Here is a 23,363-nt window from a genome sequence, read left to right on the forward strand (position 1 = left end):
TTTATTTCTACTGAAACTTCAGAGATTCTATACATAGAGGGGGAATCAATTAAACAAAGCACTGAAAGAACCTGTGTGTTGTTCAGTTGTGCTGTACAGTTCACTCAGTAAGGCCTGTAAAGAAACTGGCAGTTCCTCTTCACACAGAGAGGTGTGATAGTGCCAGTATTGGGCATCATCACACTTACATGATAGCTAATGTATTAACAAGAAGACAACAGGCATCATTCACTGTGCTCACTAACTTATTTATATACTTTTGCATTTCCTGCTGTTGTTGCTAAACTGTCAACCTCAACAGTTTCCTCACACCAGTGTGGTGTTAGGTTGAATACATTAAATAGTGGGTGCTGAACAAAATGTCTATACAACGAATAAACACTGTACAGTGATTTGATACTGTTCAACTGTCCTGATATAAACCAGAACACAAACATTCTCTAAACACTGGGTGATGTACGTTGATCAAGGTAACTCTGGTGCATAGCGGTCACTACAGTGGACAGCTGTTTAAAAGTCATTTCCTGCCATATACAATGGTTTCTATGTAGGAGTTGCATATCGGCCATTAGAATGCTCTCTGCTGCCACCCTCCATTTAGGTTCATTCAGTGGTTAGTTGTTGTAACTACAAGTGAACCTCCTCTGAATCCAAGATGGCCGACAGGAAGCCACACTCATTGACCACTGCTGAAATGTCTTGTCAATCCTTCTATTCTAGGAGAACCCTGGAGGTAAAAATAAATAAATAAAATGGTCCGATATGAAGGTGGAGGTGAAACGGAGGATTTCGGCACACCACCGAAACGTGACCGCAACGGGCGGGGCGTCAGGAGGGGACGAACTGACCCCCTTCGACCAGAGAGTGGCCGCCATAATGGGTGACACAGCTCTCCTCGGAGTTGTGGGAGCTCATGAAGGTGACACAGATCATCCCCAAGGTAAATGTGTAAAAACTAAGAAAACTAAGAAATATTGTCATTATACTGGTCGTACAATAGGCTGTTCACAATACACATAGCTCGTGCGTGAAGTTGCAGGATATTAAACACATTGACTCATGTTTAGTCACTTCATTTTTTTTTATTATCATTATTTCCGATAAGACAATGACCCAGGAGAGGGCACTTCCGCCGGCACCGAGCACCCCGCTGTCTCCACCGGTTCCACCAGCTCCACCGGCAGCATGCGCCCCGGCGACTCCACGCCAGCAGCTGACGTCCGCCCGACTGGCCGTGTTCTCACCCAAGCGGTGCTGGAGTCACAAAACGTTTTCTTCGCACGATGGGTGATCGGGCTTTCTGCTCAGCTGCTCCTCACATCTGGAATTCCCTCCCAGACCACCTGAGGGCTCCTCAAACACCAGACTCTTTTAAGAAAGGCCTGAAAACCTATCTTTTTTTTTTTAAAAAAAGCCTTTTCCTAAACGTATCGCTGTGTTTTGGCTTTTTAAACCCGTTTTCAATTTTGTTGTTACTCTGTAGCACTTAGGGATTGTTTAATATGAAAAGTGCTTTACAAATAAAAAAAAAATATTATTAAAACGAGATTGTGAGAGCCATCCATGGCATCAATGATCGTCTGGATCAGCTAATTGCCGGCCTTGGCGATATTAGCAAGGCAATAAATGCACTTGTGAATAAGTAACTAAATTGTGTCTTTGCCTCTTTACATGGTTGAAATGAAGTGCTGCCGGGCCCGTATCGCTTCCCGGGGTGGGGCGAGGTTGACGGGTCCGGCATCCGGTTCCTCAGGTGGGGGATGTGCTCTGGCGGTGGTATGCCGTGAAGGTGTGCCACGTTGTGCAGGACACCACATGCCATTACAATGCGGCACACCTTCTCCGGTCGGTAGAGCAGCACTCCCCCCGACCGGTCTAAGCAGCGCCAGCGTCCCTTCAGCAGGCCGATTGCCCTCTCCACCACTGCCCGAGTTCGGGAATGGAGGTCATTGTACCGCCTCTCTTGATCGGTCCTGGGGTTGGTGAGAGGGGTCAACAGCCACCTTCTCAGGGGGTAGCCACTGTCCCCTGGGGTCAAATGAAGGCAGAAAACATGTGAAATTTAGTTTCCTTTGTTCATACACCATTTGAATGAATCGCACCAACTTTTTCCCCAATTGTTGTGGGTGCATTATTGGGAAACGAACACAAAGGACAAGACTGATCACACTTTTAATAATGAGTGCGGCTGATAGAATGTGACATTTCCTACTTTAAGCACGCGTTTATTGACGCTACTGAACACAAGAAGAAGGCCTGTTAGAAAGCCCCGCAACTCTAATTCCACCAGGGAAAAAGAAATTACCGTATTTGATGCGCACATGCCCAAATGGGCATTGTACTGGTTTACATTTGGGGGCAATTAAACGGATATATTTACTCACCGAGAAGCCACCCATCGCGCACCGTGCCAGCCTCCAGCCTGTTCCCAACCATGCTGTTGGTCAGAATGAACGAGTCATGCGTTGAACCAGGCCACCTTTCTACGATGTTCGTGAACTGCATTTGAGCATCATGTGTTCTTTTAACAGCCTTTCGAAGCACTTCATCATGATCGGAGTCAGTGAAGCTACTGGATGGATACACTGTTTCTAGCGTGCTAGACGCCGTATTTTCTTCAAATGCTCGCAAGTTCTCGAGAGCGCATGCAGCCGCAGCCGTCCAGGGCACCGCCATCTTCATTCATCTTTTATTATGACTATTTTGGTTGCAGTTCATTTCATTTTGGGTGTGCCTATAAGTTAGTTTTAAAAGACATACATTTTTCTATACATTTTTGTGCAGATTAGTTGTAGTTTGTGTTAGTAAAAATGATCAATTTGTCATATTTTTAGACCACAAGTGCAGATGAGTATAGTGAGAACAGTGATGATGAGTGGCTGCCAGAGAACAATAGAGACGTAGGAGATGAGGATGATGAAGGAGATGCAGACAGTCAGGATGCAGTGAGTCAGCATGCTGACAGTCAAGATGATGAAGGCCAGGATGCAGAGGGAGGTCTGCATGATGAGGGAGCTGTGGAAAATGTCTGCATGGTACCTGCCCAGAGAAATGTTTACAAGGCACCTGCCTGCACTCAAGCTCTCAAATATGTCTGGAAACTCAAAGACAACAATTTTGATGGAGACTTGCCCCCTTTTCTAGGAGAGTGGAGAGTGAATGTTGAGGGAAGAGAACCAGTCGATTTCTTTAGGCGATTTCTTTAGAAACAAGCTGTGGTACATGCGAGTGTTTTTGATGCTGTTGTTGTTGCCTGATGTCTGGATGGGAAAAGATGAATCTCCTCATCTTCAAAGCTTCTGTGGCCCGTGCACTGATAAATGCTTGCTCCCTTCAGCAAAGCAGAAGAGGAAGACCTAGTGGGACCCCACCTCCAGCAAAGCACATAACAGTGACCAAAGTACCAAGTGAGGTCAGGTTGAGCACAGGAAATCACTGGCCCAAGCTCACCCAGGTCAAAAATGCAAACAGATGCCACGATGCTGCATGCACACGGAAGACCAAATACATCTGCATGCAGTGCAGTGTGACACTGTGCCCTGGATACTTTGCCAACTTTCATTGAGGTTCATTAAAAAAATCAGTGATGCAGTGACTTTTGTTTGTTCTTTTTAGAGATGTTTTGAAACATGAATTTAGCTGACATGTTTGTTTTCTTATTTAGGTTTTAGCAATAGAGCTATAGAATGTTAAAGTGTCTGAAAGTAGGTTAAAGTGTTTTCCAAAGCATACAATGACATAAGTGCTCATGGATTTATGATAAATATCAGTTTGGTTCATTCTTCCATTATGTTTAAACTGGCATGGACATGTCTGTAACTTCCTGAAAATCTGTTTTGTTTTGTTTTTTGAAACAAAAGTTTTTTTTTTCATGCCCTAAAAACAGTAAAAACACATTTTAACAAAATCTTGACTCAGGATATCATAATTCATGCATCAGAGGGGTAATGTTCCACAATCAAATCATCCTAAGAGGAATCTTGTGGCTCTGTGACTCACAGTGAACTGTTATCACCTCTGTTCTGAAGGCTGCATGACAGAGCAGGTGACTTAGCCAGATCCAGCCACTAGTGGTCATTTGATTATGTTATATTTATGCCACTGACCGTTTTTCTATGTTGTCAGTTAAATATGTGATATATATTCATGTCATGGATATTTCTCCTGTATATGATATATACATATCATATATTTCATGCTAATGATTGTTTTATTTTTATTTCGGGTTGTGTGTTATGGTTAAACACATCGTGAGCTGTTTTATTGATGGCTTTTCTCATTTTCGGTTTATTCCAGAAGCACACACACATATAACCACACCCACCACATCTGTGCACCTTGCTTACACTGGATGAAAGCGCCATAAGGAAGGACTGTCTCCAGATATGAACAGTTGGGACACAAATAGAAACATGAAATCAACAGAGAAAACTCAACATTGTAGGTGTCATCAATAATTCCAATGAAAAATATAAAATCATGAATATTTCAAACTAAATAACTGAACTCACAGGTTATCTTAATGGTGACTGGATCACTGTGATCGGTGTAGTAAACTGGTTCTCTTCTTCCTCCTCTTCCTCCTCTGCACCGGTAGATTCCTCCTTGTGATATACTGATAACTCTGTTTTCTCCATCATTTGTTATAACTTGAACTTCGGAGGTGTCTGTGCTACGTCTGAACCACTCATATTTCCATCCAGCAGAGGGCTCCACAGAGCAGGTCAGTGTCACTCTGCCTCCTACTGGTATGGTTGTTGGTCCTGATGTCAGTGTGGCCCTGGGTTTATCTGATGTTATAAATAAAATGAGAAAATGTTTTGATATATGTTCAGATTTTCTGTCATATCAACCTGCCACTTTCAGTAAAATACTTTTCTGAATTCTTCATTACTTTAATTAACTTGACAAAAGGATGGATGCTTCAACAGACAAAGCCACTATATTTATAATTAGTTTTAAATACTTTGAAGCAGCTGTGATTTATGTCCATTTCAACATGGTGGCAGAGCTACATGAAGTCATTTTATTTTAAATACAGACGTCCTGATCAAAGTCTCAAATTCAATGACATTCAAATAATATTTATAAGACAATAAACAATGAGATCTTACCAGATACAGTTAAAGTGACAGTTTTACTACACTTTGTCTGAGTTGATCTCTTGTTGTAACCACAGCACTGATATTCACCACTGTGACCTGGAGACAGAGGATTTAATGTTTAGCGTTGATGTGTGTTGTAGGGAGTAAATTCTCGACCATCCTTGTTGATTTTATAATTCCAGTCTGTGACTCTTCCTTCCTTCATGTCACATATGAAGGTAACAGACTCTCCAGTGAACAAAGGTGACCAGTAGGGGTCAGTAGTCAGCACAGCATCTACAACCAAAAAATATTCTCCTCAACTTTACTCAGTTAACAACATAAAATAAACTGACTTCTATTTTACTCTACAATCTGTTTAGATACATAGATTAAAGTAATAAATATACTGACAAAACAATTCAGGGATGAATTACGTTCAGACTAATCTTGAATGAATAAAAATAATAAATAGAGAAACTGACCTTGAGCATGTCCACAGTAGAGGAGTGTATCCAACACTAAAATAAAAGTCAAAACTTCAACAATAAAGAAATATTTAAAAATAACTGGGCTTCTTATGACATTTACAGTTTCATATGGTACCAGATTAGTGAATAAAATGTAACAAATGAAGAACCAATATTATCTGTCTGTGACTATTCAACACAGTTGTTGGCTCCTGAACTACATCAGATCACCTGTCAAAACCCTGCCTACATGTATGAAGATAAATAGTTGGTACTCACAGGTCAACAACAGCACACACAGAAAAGTGTGTCCCATCCTCACATCCAGCACTGACACTCTGTTGTTGTACCTGAGAAATACTTCCTGTTTGTATCCAGAGAAACTTGGAACTGCAGTCTATGAAGAGAAACAGTGAACTGTGAGGACAAAAAGAAGATTCATGTCAGTATGAGATCACTGGGGTTCTGCTAATTGTTTTATTTCTGTCCTGTTAGTCCATCTCATTTCCTTCTGTCTTCACTAAAACTCAAAGCACTACACTGGGTTTGACCACAGAACACTGTGACACTTCCTGTCCTCCTACTGCAAATACAAACTCAGTTCACACTTGATTCTATCAAACCTACAACTATACGAACTCAGAGTAAATATTTATTTCAACACTTTACCTAAAATCACATTGTTGACTGTAAGTATATTTGTGTGTGTTATATTGTATATATCCAGTACATCATGACTGTATTGAGTTGTACTGTGTTTGTTCTGAGTTCACGTACTGACAACGTGTCACTCTGCTTCAGACAAAGATTTCAACTTCATACTAGGAAGCAACAACTACAGCATCTGAAGAGGAAGAAAGAACCGTGAGAAAAGAAGAAGTTACACTTCACATCAATATGAGATCATCCTCACATCCAGCCCCCACAACATCTCAGACCACTGCTCTCGGTTTAACATGTTGACGCCTCCTGTCCAGCTACTGCTAATACAAACTATGTTAACTCTTGATGGTAAAGATGATGTAGAACTAGTCAAACTGTGAGGTCATAGACAATGAGTGTTGGAAGTGATATTCACATGTTGCTTTATATCATTTTATGTCTGACTCCTTGAAAAGATCATTTCTGATCAATAGTTATCAAGACTTTGTTGCACTATGCACATAGTCGTATGATGCAGTGAGTAAATATCAAACAGTAACAATGAAGAATGTTGCATTAGAGAAATGTCTGCTTCAGAAAGTCAAGTAGTTTGTGCAGCAACAAAACTGTTTCTCTGCTGTGTGCTGAAAGCTGAAAGCATCAAACTAGTCATCTACTGAACAGCAGACGTTTAGTTTGAACCTCAGGCTGAATTTCCTCTTTTCAAGGTGTCTCAGATAGAAATGATGAGGTCATTGATTGTCAGTAGATAGAAATAAACCTGTAGCAGAATGGACAGTTAGTAACTACATTCTTTATACTCATGGAGACATGGCACTTAGATCAGACACAAATGATTCTGTGTCATATATTAGGTATGTTTATTAATGTTACCATGACAACAAAACAAAATATGAACATGAAATATGAACCTGTGTATTCTTTGAACAGCTTAGTACTGAATGTACAATAACAAGGTGTGTTTATTCATGGCACTAGGCCCAGTTTGATCTAAACTAGAATTTTAGACTATATACACAGTAGTAGGGGGTCCCTGCTCCATCTTTCTATCAGTTTGTGGTCCCATCCTGACCATATTTTACAGAGGGACCATAGAGAGCATCCTGAGCAGCTGCATCACTGTCTGGTTTGGGAACTGCACAAGATGCTGCAGCAGATAGTGAGGACAGAGAAGATCATCAGAGTCTCACAACCCTTCATCAGCAACATTTACACCACACACTACATCCACAAATCCACCAGCATCATGGATGAGCCCACACACCCCTCACACACTCTTCTCCCTCCTTCCATCTGGGAAAAGGTACCAGAGCATTCAGGCCCACACATCCAGATTGTGGAACAGTTTCCTTCCTCAAACCATCAGACTCTTGAACTGACGGAGACTGGACACAACACAAACACATAAACACACTCACCCACAACCACAATAATATCACAACTATACTCATAACCTGTCAGTCCTTTGCACACATCTTTGCATCCCTTGCACACATGATGCTGCTGATCAGTCAAATGTTTCCAACCATCCTAACTCATACTCTGTTAGTCTGATTATCAGTCTGTGCTGCTCTCTGTTCTGTGTAATGTCTTTTTCTAGCTGCATTGTCTTCCAAGTGTTTTGTACTGTTTGTGTTGTAGTGTTTGTCTCTTGTTCTTGCACTGTTGACACTGTTGTCTGCACAAGCTTGCACACATCCTCTTTATCTTCAGTCCCTTGTTAGGGGCTACGGGGCAACGGCCGAGCCTCCAGTCTACATCTTGCTGCTGTAGACTGGAGGCTCGGGGTGAAGACGTAAGAGACGTAAGTTGCGAAAAACTGCGATAAATTTCCCATTGGCCACAATTTACACACTAGAGACATGATTTTTTCCACAGCTGTAGACAAACTTGTTGTGTCTCTCACAATGTGCTCAGCAAAGCAGTGAGACGTACAGAATTTAAACTGTGAGCCTCTGTTCACTGTAAAGTACCTGTCTGCTCTCCATTCACTTCAATGCAAAGATTTTCTGAGAAAAAAAAAAATTTACTCTTCAAGGACAAAAAACATATTGAAGTCTTCAGGAATATCTTAGGACGCCCACGGTCTGCTTGTTTTTCTGATAGGAGCTACCATTGTGTCACAGTGAGCCAAAATGTGAAACCAGCAAAAAGGGGGGAAATCTCGCTCTTTTTTGTGTCCTGGCTCCGCGCGCTTCTGTCGTCATTGACGACCATGTGGAGGTTGCCACGGCAACCCTGAGCCGCAGCTCTGGGGCCACAGTGCGGACCAATTCATTAATTCAGATGTTTTCTGCGTTAATACAGATGATCCCTGTTGTCCCATACATTTATGTTACAACAATTACACACAACACACACACTCCCACCACACAGGTATTGTAGTTTTTACCTACACACAAACTAGGCCAAGCAGCGCAAGCGCCACACACACTTGCACCAACATCAACAGGAAACTATGTTATTACCAGTTACAGATACACTCAGGAGAGTAGTTGGATGTACAACATGCTCAGCTAACTGTAAGCTAACTGTGCTAACCTTAAGCTAATTGTGCAATGTTGGCAAAGTGTGCTAATTCCCATGATGACTGAGACGGTTTACCCCCGGCAATGCAAATTAGCTCCCGTAGCCCCCTTCAAAAATTTCAGAGGGAATTTTCTAGTATTGTACTTAGTACTATGTCTTCAAGTAGCTCCATGGTCCTGGAGGAACGTCTCTCTTCCTCTCAATATATGCTTGAAATGACAAGCAAAAACCTTCTCTTGACCCTTTGAAAAATACAAGCATTTTTGTTTTGAAGGAGAAACTTTAAATTGTAGCCTATGATAAGAAAACAGTGAATCTATGTGGGGCTTTACTGTCCTGAATCATTTTCTGTTTGATTAGTCCCATCCTTTGCTGCAATTAAGTAAGAAGACTCACACCACTGCAGTGGTTAAACCAGCTCTTGTCCACTCTGAACTCACAACTATTTTTACACATGATATGAAGTGGAGAAGTCACCTCATGTCACTCTAGCTGGACACGTGTAGATTTTGGGTGACTTCTTAGACAACACTCAGTGATGTACTTACACAATAATCCAGCAATGAAGCAAAGTGTGTCCCTTCCTCACATCCAGCACTGACAACGTGTCACTCTGCTCTGTACCAAGATAGTCTCTGTTCTACTTCCTTCTTTTTTCAACAAACTCACACCTTGCAGGGGGTTTAAGCCATTTTGTCACTCCGGTCCAGCCACAGCAAATAACAAACTGAGTTAACCCTTGGTGGGAAAGCAAACATGAAACTAGTTAAAGTGTGATGGCGAAGGCAGTAAGCATTGGAACTTATATTTGCCTGTTACTTGTTGTTATGCTTTCTATGTTGTCTGTTCATGTGAGTAATTAGACCCATCACCCACTCTGTCTGTTTAGCCTTTGTGTGTTTTTTTTTTTTATTAACCCTTTATATGCAGTACGCACAACGCTTACAACTATCCAGTTAATAACACATGTTTAGTAACATTTGCGGATTTTAGATTAGGTATTAACATTACTAAAAAAAGACTTAAGTCCTAGACTGTCTCTTTTAGTGTGTTGAAAGGAACACAAGACAAGTCCTCTCCTGAAACGACAGCTATTTAGTTTGAACCTCAGGCTGCATTTCCTCTTTCCAAGGTTGTATCAGATAGAAATGTGAGGTCATTGATGTCAGTTAGATCGAATCAACTGTATCAGAATGGGACAGTTAGAAACTACATTCTTTTACTCATGGAGACCCTAAAGGTTAGAAAAACGACATGTGCTTTAACAAAAGTCTTTCCAGTCTTCAGCTGAGCTTGTTGCTGCTGACGTGCCCGCCGATAGGAGACCTTCATTAAATTATGGGAATAATTAAATAAAAAAATAATTAAAATAGGCCTATTTGTGGATGAGAATTATGAAATATTTAAATAAAAGCTTTTTATTTGTTTTTCTTCGTAATTGTCCTTGAAATTTTATTTTCCTTCATATGTTATATTTTCATGCTTATAGTGTTGATCTTTATTTTTGTTGTACCATTGATCAAAGTGATCGGAGTCAAATTCTTGCATTGTCGTTCACAACATGGTCAATAAAGCTGAGTCCTGATTCTGAAATAGTGGGCCAAGAACCCCCCCACCCCCGAACAAAAAATGGTTTGGCCACTGATCAAAATTTGATGTTGTCATTTGGATTTGAAGTTCAGGCCGCTCAAAATGTCCAGTCAGTCACAATTCCGAGTGCTCAGACAAGAAGTATAAAGACAAGAGGAAGGATGTGTGTATCAGCTGCAGTCAGGTGTCAGAGAGGAGAGTGATGCGGGTGAGGGGCCCGCTGCCCCCGCGGACAGGGACAGAGTTCAGGGCTACCGTATGAGAGGTCGAGAGGAGACAGAGAGTCACAGTGGAGCGGGGAGAGTCCGCTGCCCCGTCGGAGTTGAGCAGGATGGATTAAAGATTGATGATGAACAAACATGTAATTCCAGCCCATCCTGCATGAAGGCCAACTAAATGACGGACTTCTGAAGAGTGAACATGTATCATGTAGACGGCCAAACCAACGCCTTTTTCACAGAGGGCAAAGGAATTGCCAGCAGATGCAGAGGGCAGGGAATTCCCAAACTTATCTGACATTAATTCCATAGCGTCCAAATGCAAGAGAAAAAACTCGATGGGGAGCTGGGATAGGTATATAGCAACTCAAACAAGGCCTTATTTTGCCTTACCATGCTTGTTGTTCTCCTCTGAAGTAGAGAAAGGTCAACCTAGTGCCACTACATTACACAGATGGGGATGAAAATATTCCAATTAAAATACAGAAAAGCTTCATGAGAGGATTTCCAGACCATGAAAGAAACTGTTCACACAAACAATTGTTATGGAAATGGAAGAACCTACCAACATTCTATCCTACAGGACGTCTGGAATGACAGCCAACAAACTAAATTTGATGGTGGACTAGAAAATTGAAAAAAAACAAAACAAAAGCACTACTGAAGGTGCTGCTGGAAGTAAAACACTGTACTTAGCCTTCAGGACTCTGCATTCAGGGGCAGCACAAATACTCTAGATGAACCAGGATCAAGGACATTTTCTTGGCAATATATGAGCTGTTGGCAAAGTATGACAATATCTAAATGACCATTTACCAAAACAATTAGAGAGCACGGCAAACAGGGGGAAAGAGACTCCAAGCTCATTACCTTTCACCTGACAGCCAAAAACCAATTTATTGAACTTTATGTCAGCGTGCTTGTCCTATAACACTATTTTGAAGCAAAGGCAAAAAAGAAAACGACTTCTATTCCATAAATGTGTGATGCAACCCCAGATGTGTTCAAACTTGGAGCAAAATGTACTGATGCCTCGAGGTATGTCAGTCAAACTTCCACTTGAGGGTGGGTGGGAAATAAATGAAACGTTTCCTTGAACTTAAGGACTTTTGAAAAAAAGACAGGAGAGGAAATCCACTATCATACGTGAACTATGGGATAGATGTAGTTGATTTTTGGGGGGGGGCCCAAGGGGGTCAGTGCTATGATAACGGAGGCTAACGGCAGAATAATAGTGCTGAGAGTGTGCCAAGTTCGCATACTGAATAAAAATCCCTTGCCACATACTCACCATGGCATCTCCACACGTTAAACCTAGTTGGTGTCCTTGCAGCCCGGGCTGCCTGCCCACAAGAATACACATATTCTTTGGCTTATCAATCAGCTGTACATAACTATTCAGTGCATCCCTCCACGTTGGGAAATCTTACCAAGAGTTTTGGGTTGTTCTTTGCACGACTTGTCTGACACACGATGGAGTAGTGTGGATAGAGGCAGTGCCCCAGTGGAAAACATATTTACCTGGTGTGATCCAGGCATTAGACACTTTATCACAAACAGGTACCTCCACCAGTGAAGCCTAAAGCTGAAGCACAGAGTCTAAAGATACCCTTACTTTTCAGTCCTTTAATGCAGTTTTGCTCCTCACTTTTTGGGTCAAGGTTGTTACAAATGACATAGAGGTTAGAAATCTTACCAGCCAGTCCTCAAAACCATTCTCACTAGATGTACAAGCTGTCACTATAAAGGTAGTAGGAAGGAGGGAGATTGCCTGCATTATGCTGTGCATCATGGGACAGTTTTCTGAAGGGCAACTGTGCTGCCTGTCCATGGGCATCAATAATCCCAGTTAGAAATGAGGACAGGAGTAAGACGAAGATTTCTTTGATCGAGCAGAAAAGAAAAAGCAGGACAGAAGAGCAAAGCCCAGAGAGCCCAATTCAGAGATGGTGTGTTCTCATGTTGCAATGGACTGTATAATCTCTCTGCTACATGTACGGTTCTCATCCCAAATTGCAGGCAATATGTGACGAGTTCAGCATCCTGTGGAAATTCAGAAATATGGGCCACAGGTCTGCTCAGTGCTGTGAGAAAAAGCCCAGACGTGAGACGCCTATCTGCTGGTGAAAAACGGCAGTAGCGCAGTCTGGACAGGTCAGGACTATATCAGCCACATGACGCGCAGCAGAGCTGCTATCTTTTTAGGAGCAGGCTGAAGCTTGCATGGACTCTTTGTGTGTGTGTTCACCGTACTCCTGTGTGCGTTCTTGAGGAAATGTAGTGTTTGTCTACCCTTAGTTATTTAAAATTTCGATTTCATTGCACTTTGTGTTACATGGAAATAGTTCTGTGAGTTGAGTTAGCTAAGCTGAGCACTGTTAGCACAGTAGTGTTAAGCTCTCCCTTTGCTAGCACTGCAGCTAAGTTTGGATGCCTGTGGTGGTTTAATGATGATAAATTTCGGTTTTGCTAGCACTAATATTTACAACTCTGTTTATTGTTGTGATCGTTGTCTAAGATTAAGATTAATAAGAATTAAGAAATGTGGAATTATTTGCTGATAGTTTACACTCTGGATATAAAGCTAATGCTGTTAAGCAGTTTTGCCCTGCTTAAGGTTGTTGGAAAAACCTTGTACTCGGTTTTCTCCATGTTTACATGACATTACTGTTTGCGATATTGTGCTAAGTAGCTAGTTTCATCCTTAAGTAAGGAATATACTGGTGAAACTGTAAATCATATATCAGTTTATTTGAATGTTAAATTCTGATTTACCTGTTGGATTAATATTCAGAAGATTATTTCTAATACATCATTTTTATTATTTTCTTTATATTTTTCAGACACACATAAATACACTCATGTTGTAAAGAATGTTATTATAAAAAAGACAAAAGGATCTCTCTCTGTCAAGTTTTCCTGATTCTTTAATGGGAATAACGTCCATGTGTGCCGCCTCACCCGCAATCCTCCTTGCGTCTCGCCCCTCGAACAAGTGCCATTAGCTCAATCTCTGTGACAAATATAAGAAGGACCTCCCAGAGTCCTTGAAGACAAATTCACGCACTTAAAGAAAATCTATAGTGCAAACTTTTGAAAGACGGCCTTGGACCTCTTGAGCTACTTGATGCCATATACACAATGAGACTACCAGCAGCATTTTATTGAGACTGTGTGTCCTGCTGCGTGCTTTTTCCTGTTTCTGATCTGTGAATGAGCAAGAAGGTCTTGATCTGTTCCCTACTATATCGAGTGTGGCAGTAGCTCAGGGGGTAGAGCGGTCGTCTCCAATAACGTGAAAGGTGGATGTTTGCGAGTATTTCTGTGAATTGTTGCTGCTGTGAACAAAACAAACCTGGTTCATGCTTCCTTTTTAGGATTGTAAAAGTAGTCTGCCAGTTGCTTCACCCACCTAACGGAATGGAATCATGTATCAGTCTTCTTTCAATTTTCAGTTGTCAATCAAAACTCAAACAATGAAAAAGTGACAGATTTTTGTTTTGCGTTTTTTAATTCCAACACAAAAAACGAAAAAACGCCTTGTTTTTTCATATTTCATTTTGAGACTAGATCAAAATACGAAATGGAAAAAAGGGGCCACAGCGACTGAATTTGATTTTGAAATTTTTAAATTGGTCGGGTTTATGTGACCTGGCAGTTTAGGATAAAGCTTATATATGTCTCGGTGTTCGGTAATGTAGGAGGCTACCATGGCGGCGCTTGGTCAAACAGTGGTGAACCCCTCTTTCACATCTATAATCCCGGGTTTGGTGGTCTTTCAATGTCAGAAGTCCCGGGTCGAGACCTCCATTCTCGAGAGCTGCTCCGGCCTGCGTGTTTTTCTCCTCTCATACGTATCGCGAGAACGTCTTCATCATACTTTAAGCACAGTAACTGCAGATAAAACAATGGGGAGGCACATGGTGTAATCTATTTAACACTTTTGTTTGTTGATGACCTGAAGAATGGACTCTTTCTAAAGGTGTTGGTATTAGAATAAATCACTGTGTTCTGAAACAGAGCCCGATATCTGCCGCCGTATCTCCTCTTCTCCTAGGATGTTACGTGAGGATCGTTAAAAAAGTTTGGGTAAACCTCTTTCTTCGCTCCGGGTACAGTGCGACTCCGAGCAAGTCAATCATCCATTTCAATGTGCACCGTATTGGATCATAGTACTCCACTGGTCCTGCATCTGAGATACACCCCTTGTTTTTATATTTTAAATCTCTAAATTATTTTTATCATTTTTATATGTAAATATTTGGCCTTTTAGGCTCTTGTAAAGGACAGTTAAAATTGTTGTGTGTTGCCTTTCAGTCTTCCTGTGTCCTGTCTGTGATCTCTCCATTCGCTTCACTGAAGTGCTTATCTTAATTGTGCTGCGAATGACTGCCACCTGGGTGGCCTGTCTCTTTCTGTGGAGGGAGCAGGATTATAAAAGGGAGGAGACTACGCATCCCTTGTATGCTCCACCTGTGTCTCTGTGTGTGTGCGCTCACCTGTGCGCACCTCCTTCCCTGATCGTTTGTTCTCTGGGCTGGCGCGGCATTTGTGCTGCTGACTTTCTTGTTGGCTAATCTTTTGTGGCTCTTCGAGTAAGTTTTCCTTTGGTGTATTGAAATTATGTATTGTTGTTGCGTTTGATACTGTCTCAGTATAGTCTGATGTGTTGCTATTAATAGGAATCACCTTCAAAATCAAGTAGCTCCCTTGGTGGGAGTGGAACGAGGTATGTGGACTTCAGATTCGTGATTAATGCCTTTATTTTGATGTGTTGATGTATTCGTATCTGGTGATGCCACTCACGTCCTTTTAATGTTTTTATCGAGTTTGAGCAACGTTGTTTAATCGTCATTAATAAAATGTATTTTTATTTGTTTGTTATTTTGAATGGGGATAAGGTTGATCCTTTTTTGACTCTGACTTTGTTGGGTATCGACAATATGATTTTAATGTGTATAACTGTTTCTTCCTTTTCTGTTGTATTCTTTCTGCATAGTTTTCACGGTGCTGTAGACCACGCAAGATAATAAACTAATGCACCGTACGAAACTCTCAGCCTTCATTCTTTGACCAGGGTGACGCTACAGCTCAACAGCTTCAGGTCATGTGGTTCAATTGAACATAATCAGTGTGGGATCACAGTATTCACTGGCTGCATGAGATAGTCCTCACCTCTTGATTTTTATATTTAAATCTCTTCATATTCGTTATTATTTTTTCTAGGTACATATTAGCAGCGGTCTTCTATCTCGTGTGTTTACTGTAAAGTCTGTTTTAATACGGTGCAATTGAAATGTGGAGTGGTTTGCTCGGGTCGCACTGGGAGCGAAGAAGAGGTTTAACCGGAGCGAATTGTCTGTCAAACTATCCACTTAAAACTAAACTTCACTGCGGTGCTTGTATTTTGAGCTAAAGCTTTACAATTGATACAGACTGTCAGGCCACCAAGTGACAACCTCAGAATGTAAGTTTCAGATACATCAACATCGATGCAGCATTACTGTTCACCTCAAGCCGCGTCGAGCGAGTCACAAAATCCCGTTTTTATCAGGTTTTTCTTTTTTCTTTCAGTTTTTCCTCCTGATGTACACAAAGAAAGCGTTGAGATGATGAGTGTGATTTAGATTTAAAATAGTTTTGTTGATTGTTTTTTTTTTTTTATACATTTAGTTGTATGCTGTGAAAAAAGAACTCTGCGTGTAGGCTAAATGACTTAGATCAACAAGAGTCATCGTGCAGAAAAAAGTTTTATTTCATTGCAACAAGAGAAATCTTTATTTGACAAAAAGACAAAACTGGTTTCAAGGTTTATTGAGCACCGTTTTAGTTCATTGTTTATTTGACCAAAAGAATGTTTGTCTATTGTATTAATACTAATGTATTTAGTTTGGGTTTTAAATAACGATAACTAAACATTTTGACACGCTTAAACATTGCCCTGTTTGTGTCCTTATATGTGTATATCCTGAAAAACACTGGCCCCACCTCGGCCCCCCTGTGTAATTTTGATCTAGAACCGCCACTGCCTCCCCTCCAACTTTTTCACCTCCTGCTTTCTTCTCTGCATCATAATGGACATTAATCAGATGGGGGCAACAACTTCTGTGTGATAGTCACTGTGGAGGAATGTCAGCTTGTGAACTCACAGGTGATGAGGGTTTGTGCTATTAAAACCCTTTCAACCCATTAGTTATTTACTAGTATAGTTTGACTAATGGAGCCTTTGTTTGTTGTGATAGATGGAGAAGTCAGGGTGTCCTCACCTCTCACCTGATGACAGCTGGGACAGGCTCCAGCAACCCCTGTGACTCCTAGTGAGGATGAGAGGTAGTAGAAGATGAGATGAGTTGGACATAATGCTGTGTTTTAGACTGAACACATCCACAAACTTAGTTACCTGTTGTATGAAATGTATATTCTCGGTAATTGACGTCCTCTTGGTTTGATGCAGTTTCCAGTTATTTTTAGGCGGGTGGGTCAGGATGAGACATACTTTGTGCTGTGTGATGTAGTTATTCTGTGAGCACAATAATTCTCATGATGAATTTCTCAGATGTGACACAGGAATATTTGATATTGCTGCAAACAACACTCAAAAAGTTGAAATATCTTAGCATTTCATGTGTCCTTTCAAACAGGGGCCACAGGGTGTTGTGACGCAGAGACCCCGACTGGGGCATTGGATATATACAGGAGAGACAAGCGTCCTCAGGATGTGAGACTGGCAATGGAGGAAGATCAGGGTGGAGTATGAAATGGAGATCAACGAGGCTCATTAAATCTCCAAATGAAAGAGAAATCAGGATTTCTGCAGTGAATGGCACTGGGGAAGGTACAAGTGTCGGGGCAGAAAGAAAAGTCACCTGAATGTCTTTTTCTATTTATTTTACACACTAAATAATGAATGATTGACTAAAATAAATGTGTTTTTGCTCTGAGTGTTGAACATCCATCTGCTAGGATGGAGGTTTTACTGGTATAAAGTGCGCCAGATGACGTTTGGGGCCCAGGCGTGACCTACACACATATAGAAGGTGGTCATAATGTTATGCTCATCCTGCCAGCAGGGGTGCTGATGTACAGGTGCTGTAAGTATCCACTAAGGAGAAATTGACTGGCACTAGGTTTCTAAGAATCTTTTTATTTGTTTGTTTTCAGGGATGCGGTCTCTCTACCTTTATTCTGCTCTCCAACTATGGACTGTGCTGTACTGTCTGTGTGAATTGTTCATGTTCCTGGTTCAAACAATCCTACTGTGTCATTAACCTTTATGACTTGTACATCTTTTTATCTACTCATGTTTAGTCCTTCTTTGGGGGCCTAGGGAGTTATGGTAAATGTTCCTGATTTCATTTTCATTTTTGAATAAGGGGTTATTTGTGTTCAGTACAATTCAATATGATTTTATTATGACGTAGTCAATAACAATACAAACCGTCTCTCAAGTTGCCTTACAAAGCCTGGTCTAAAACCACCAGGAGCATCTTGAAGAACTTTGAACAGAACCAAGCTCGTATGAGGAACCCACTGCTAAGGCCAAAGGTAGAAGAGGACAGAAAAAGAGAAGAGAGCAGCAGCTAGGAACGAACATAAAACAATCTGTCATAGATACAAACCTCAGACTAAAGCGGCCACACAGTGAAAGATAAACAGCTATTAAATGCTATACAGGAGTAGCACAAATGCATGAGTAGTAATAGAGACAAAAGTCATTAGAGGACAGAAAATAAATTTGAGGATGGGAGCTTGGTGCAGAGGATAGGTGCTCAGGCATATCCCCCATCAACTTGGCCTATTGCAGATCACTAAGGTGTAGGTGTCACCTGAGCAGCACTAACTATGAGCTAAGTAGTGCATGGTTTTTGTGGTTTTCGTCTGTGTCCACACCTGAAGATTACTTTGTGTTGGAAAATATCATTCTCTTTCTCATGCAGCGGAAAAGGGCAGTCATCTGTTTATGTAACCTTCAAACTTTCCTCATGGTAGCACTCTGTCGCTATCCACACCAAACACACCACGTATGAAAATGTCAAATCTGAACAGACCTTTTTCAAACTTAACTACTGTGCCTGTCTGCTCAAGACTGTGATGGGTGTCCATCGGTGATCACAATACGTTCCCTATGCCCTGATTCAGAGTTTGTCTTTGATTTAAAACCACATTAAACTGTAAGAGACCATCTATAAACACAATGAAAAACACTACAGTACAGGCGAAAAAAAAATTAAATGTTTATTGATGCATAACATTGTTAGAAAAGGCCACGGCTTTTTACAATATACTTAATCAGTTCAGGGAAACATAAATAATACTTGTATACTATCGATTCTTCTCATCATTGTTAGTTTCTTTTAAGTGGACAGGTAACAGAATGATGTTTGATGACGCAGAAACATGAAGAAGTGAAAAAGATGCTGATATTAAAGCCACACGATCACTACATTAATTAACAAACTGACGCTTTTTATAAAACACATCTGCGGGCCCCCACTAAAAGCAAGCCAACATTAAGCTGGTTTATGTCTTTTAAATTTCTGCTATTTCATGTGAGTGCTTCCTTTTATGATCTATTCAGATGGTTTTGTTGATCCAGGAGCTCTATTGACCTGCAAAGGGAGAATAGACAAAAATAAAATATCCACGTCACAACATGCTAACTTTGCTTAAATCTAGATGTTCAAACATTGTGTGATGTCAAACAGGTTTAATGTGAGCAGTTCAAGAAATCTTAAAATTACATGTTGTCGAAACATTCACAGTTACCATAATATCTGGATGGTTTATCCTTATTTAACTAGGAGGGTGGACATCCTAGGAACAAAATCAGACCAAAACTCCTGTAGTCTGAGCACAACAGAGATCTATTCTTAGAAATCAATGTTATATTTACCATGAGATGTTCCTGGTTTGATTTAAGAAAAAATGTGTTCATCAGTTGCTCGGAGCTGTTTTCCTGTGAACAAAGACAGAGATTGTTTCAGTACTCTTAAAAATAAAAAATTACCATCCAGTTTCTTCACTAAAGTAAAAGAATCCTACTGTACTAAAAGAAATACAAGACAACGTGTAACAAATGACAATATGATCTACATTAGGCTACAGTGAGCCACATCACATAAAGGATATCTGTTCCAAACAATCACTGCTGCAGGTGGACGTTAGACTTGACTCACCCTTTGTCTCTCTTGCTTTACCTTTCTTATGGAAGAGAACTGTTCATACATCAGTCCGTCATCTGAAACCAAAGCAACTTGAGGTTTCACTGTACAACACAGAAGAAGGGGGGAAAATCTTTGTCTAGAAGGACTGTTGTAATGATCAAACATGGAGAATGATCCGTCTTCACAGCAGAGTAAACAACAGCTCTCCTCTGTTTCTGCTTCTTCTCTCCTTAAAGGATCAGATGATATTATCTGTTAGTTAGTGCTGATCTGGTCTATAAAGGGTCTCAGTGCTGTTTGTTCTACATCTTGTATGTGGTTGTTTCCACATAAACACTCACCCTTCTTAGTTGATGTTTTTATGCTCAATCAGAATATGTGACATCCCTAGGATTTATTCTGAAATTATAGTGACATGTTTGAAACTTCAGTCATTTACAGAAAATCTTCTCATTCTGAGTGTTAAAAAAGATTCATATAAATATGACTCACTAACTGGAAAAAAAGTGTGTACAACGTTTAATATTCTATTTGTTGTTAAATGTTGTCATCTTGAAACAGACGAGTTTTGAACTAATTAATAGAGTTGGATTTATGACGTGGTCAAACCTCATCAGAGCATTAAACTCTAACAACCTCAGAGCAGATGTAGATCTGAGGATGCACAAAGGCAGGCAGGAACTTAATCTTCCTGAGACCTGCGTCCTTATATGGGGATATGAAGTTTAAGGTTTTATCGCAGCTTATTCTGCTTCATTTAAACCTATTGTCAGCTCATGTCATATTCTATAGGATGTTGGAAATGGTGTGAATGACGCAGATTGTCTCTTCCAAAACACTAATGCATAAAAGCAATAATCCTACAGTCACTTGTTTACTTTCATCACTATCTGAAATCATTTACTTTACATTTTCCAATGTTCTCAGGGCCTTTGATTGATTCATAGACACAAGCATCACCTTACAGAGTCAAATGAAGCCAAAGGTTTGGATATATTATCATTATGTGAGTTGTGTAACGGTTTCAGATCAGATTCACAAGAAAACGTGAACTGTCATAAAGATTTAGTCGAAATAAAGTCAGGGTAAGGATCTCGAACGTGGTGAGAAGCTTTTTCACTCTGTTGGACCTTCATCATGGTTGATCATGTGATCTGTAGCAGAGCTCTGATTTGTGATCCTGAGGACTGGTGATGAAACCAAAAACATTTGAATCAGGTTTGATTTAATCAGAATCTCTGATAGTAATTCTGAGTAGTTGAGATGAGACAGAGGAGATTTGTACCAACCTGACAAAGCAGGAATCGTGAAAAGAGACATGGTTTTAAACTAATTGTTTCTTGATTTACAGGCCTCATAGAGTAATCAGAATACTATCTGTGACTTTGATCATTAGACTCTAATCTATTAATATCAGGAGGAACATGTTCTCACCTTTGATCTGTTTGTAGAGTCACACCAGGCAGCAGAAGATTAATCAGTGAAAGTTCCACAACAGTCCAACGATCAAGGAAGAAGAAATGAAGAGCTCCAGGTCCTGGACACTGCTGGAAATAATAAAGACATTCAGTTAATTGTGCATGGACTTTCCGGTGCGTCATGGTAAGGAGCAACGGCATGGATCTCCGGCTGCGGGGAAAAGATACCCTTAAAAAAACTAGCCAAATTGATGTTTAATTAAAATTGTCACTTTAGTACTAAGGCCAGAAAAGTCCACTCTAAGAAAGGAGAAAGAAAAAAAGGAAAAGCGGCTAAAAAGACGAGAAACGAAACAGACACTGAAGCGGGGGCGTGTGGAAGAAAATGGCGGCGGTGCTCGCGAGCTTCGTGACTGCGGAAGGGAACATTCAGAGGCCTCTCGAGATACGAGGGCTACCTTGTCGAGTGTTGAATCCACCTCGACGATGTGTGAGTCGTACGACAAGACTGGAACAACAAGTAACGAACGTGGAAAAGGAGAGGTGAGTGACACGGGAAGACAAACGTCCGGAATGAGCGAGACTTTCGCTATTAACTTCAGATGAGAAGTTAAACGATCCGCTAAATGCGGAAGATCTCGAGTCCAGGGGAGAGGAATAATCTGCGCATATAGGGTGGGAAAGAGGGAGAGGAAATGAAAACGATATGATTAAGTTCATATCCAACTTAATGCGCACCTCGCTTGAACTAGGTGTTGACTGTGCGTGGGAGAGAGCCACCGGTATTAACCATGAAACCGAAGGAACCCGCCCGCCTAGATCCATCATAGTCCGTTCTCGGACTACAGCAGTTAAAGGAAAGTACTCAGCAAGCCTGGAAAAAACGGGTAATGAAACATTCAAGGACAGAGGATCTTTTTTCGACAGGACTACACATCGGAGGTGCAGATGAACGCAAACAGGTACGGTGTGTGATACAACAACTCAAGATGAAAAAAGTGAAAGCCCCAGTCACCGTTCCCTGCCCAGCTAAGAATCCACCAGGAATCTGGTGTGAAGACTTTTGAGACCCTTTCGGAAGGCGGCCCCCACGCTCATGAAGATGGGAATCAACGTGACGGTGGATGGCGGCGAGGACCTCCAGAAGGAGATGCTACACAAAACCCTGGTCACGGCATCGGCATCAAACAGATCGGACTTTTACCGATTGACCCAACGGGCGGATTGCATGACTTTGTTCCACGGTGATGAATGACACAATATATACAACTTTGAGAGGTAATAGATTGATAAAAAAGTTGCTAAATAGCGTGCCAGGTGGATCAGGATTATATGTTTCCTTGATCCTGTACTTCATCCAATTTGGCTGGTTTATTTAAAACAAAAACAAAAAAAAAAAAAACCAAAAAAAAAAAACACGAAAAATAACGGGGTTTCTCCTTCAGAGGGTCTATACCCCTCACAAAAGGAAGGGTTCCTTTTGTGAGGGGTATAGACCCATTAGCTTGCCATGCAACGACCAAAAGCTGCTGACATATATCCTGGCGAAGAGAATGCAAAAAAATATATAGGAAAATTTGATTAATCCAGACCAGACAGGGTTAATTCTCTGGTCGACAAGGTGCTAATAAATAAAAAGAAACATTAAACATCATAACATGTGCAAGAAAAAAATACACAAAACTCTAAGCTTATTGTTTTGATGTAAGAAAGCCTTTTGACACAGTGAAGTGGCTGGCTATGGGGTTCCTGCCTACATTTGTAGACTGGATAAAGTTTATATACCAAACCAAAATTAGGTGTCAAAGTGATCGGATGTTGTTCACATGTTTTTCTACTTGGAACGAGGGGGGTTGACAGGGGGGACTGTCTTAGCCCTCTGCTTTTTCGCCTATAAATATAGTACTCTAGCTGCATTACTATGGCAAAATGAAGGCATTAAGGGCATAAAGGATCTAAGGCCAAGTAAGAAACACAAAATTTCGCTTTATGTGATGACATACTGAAATATATTAGTGACCGCGTCTCCTCGTGTTCCCAGCATGTAATGGAGAACTTAAAGGAATATGGAGAATTCTCAGGCTACCAAATTAATCAATCAAAGTCAGAGGCAATGATGCTGGTAGGGCACTGGCCTGAACAACTAACAGGGAGTATTAAATTCCACTGGTCTAATCAAGGGTTCAGATACTTGGGTATCATTATAAACGCCTGATGCATCACAGCT

At 40.9% G+C, this 23,363-nt stretch overlaps 1 long non-coding RNA gene across 2 annotated transcripts; it reads right to left on the minus strand.

The window, feature by feature from the left end:
* Positions 1–4,551: 4,551 nt before the first annotated feature.
* LOC125023406 lies at positions 4,552–9,363 on the minus strand. 2 transcript variants are annotated; one of them, XR_007114598.1, is made up of 5 exons: positions 9,345–9,363; positions 5,834–5,971; positions 5,570–5,605; positions 5,115–5,381; positions 4,552–4,790 (listed from the first exon to the last, which is right to left on the minus strand). It is a non-coding gene; the product is annotated as an uncharacterized LOC125023406 (long non-coding RNA). The 2 variants fall into 2 exon arrangements; XR_007114597.1 differs by lacking the exon at positions 9,345–9,363 and adding an exon at positions 6,332–6,398 and having other exon boundaries at positions 4,553–4,790.
* Between the last annotated feature and the right edge of the window lie 14,000 nt (positions 9,364–23,363).

The sequence above is a fragment of the Mugil cephalus genome, chromosome 1, assembly GCF_022458985.1.
Source record: "Mugil cephalus isolate CIBA_MC_2020 chromosome 1, CIBA_Mcephalus_1.1, whole genome shotgun sequence".
Classification (NCBI taxonomy): Eukaryota; Metazoa; Chordata; class Actinopteri; order Mugiliformes; family Mugilidae; genus Mugil; species Mugil cephalus.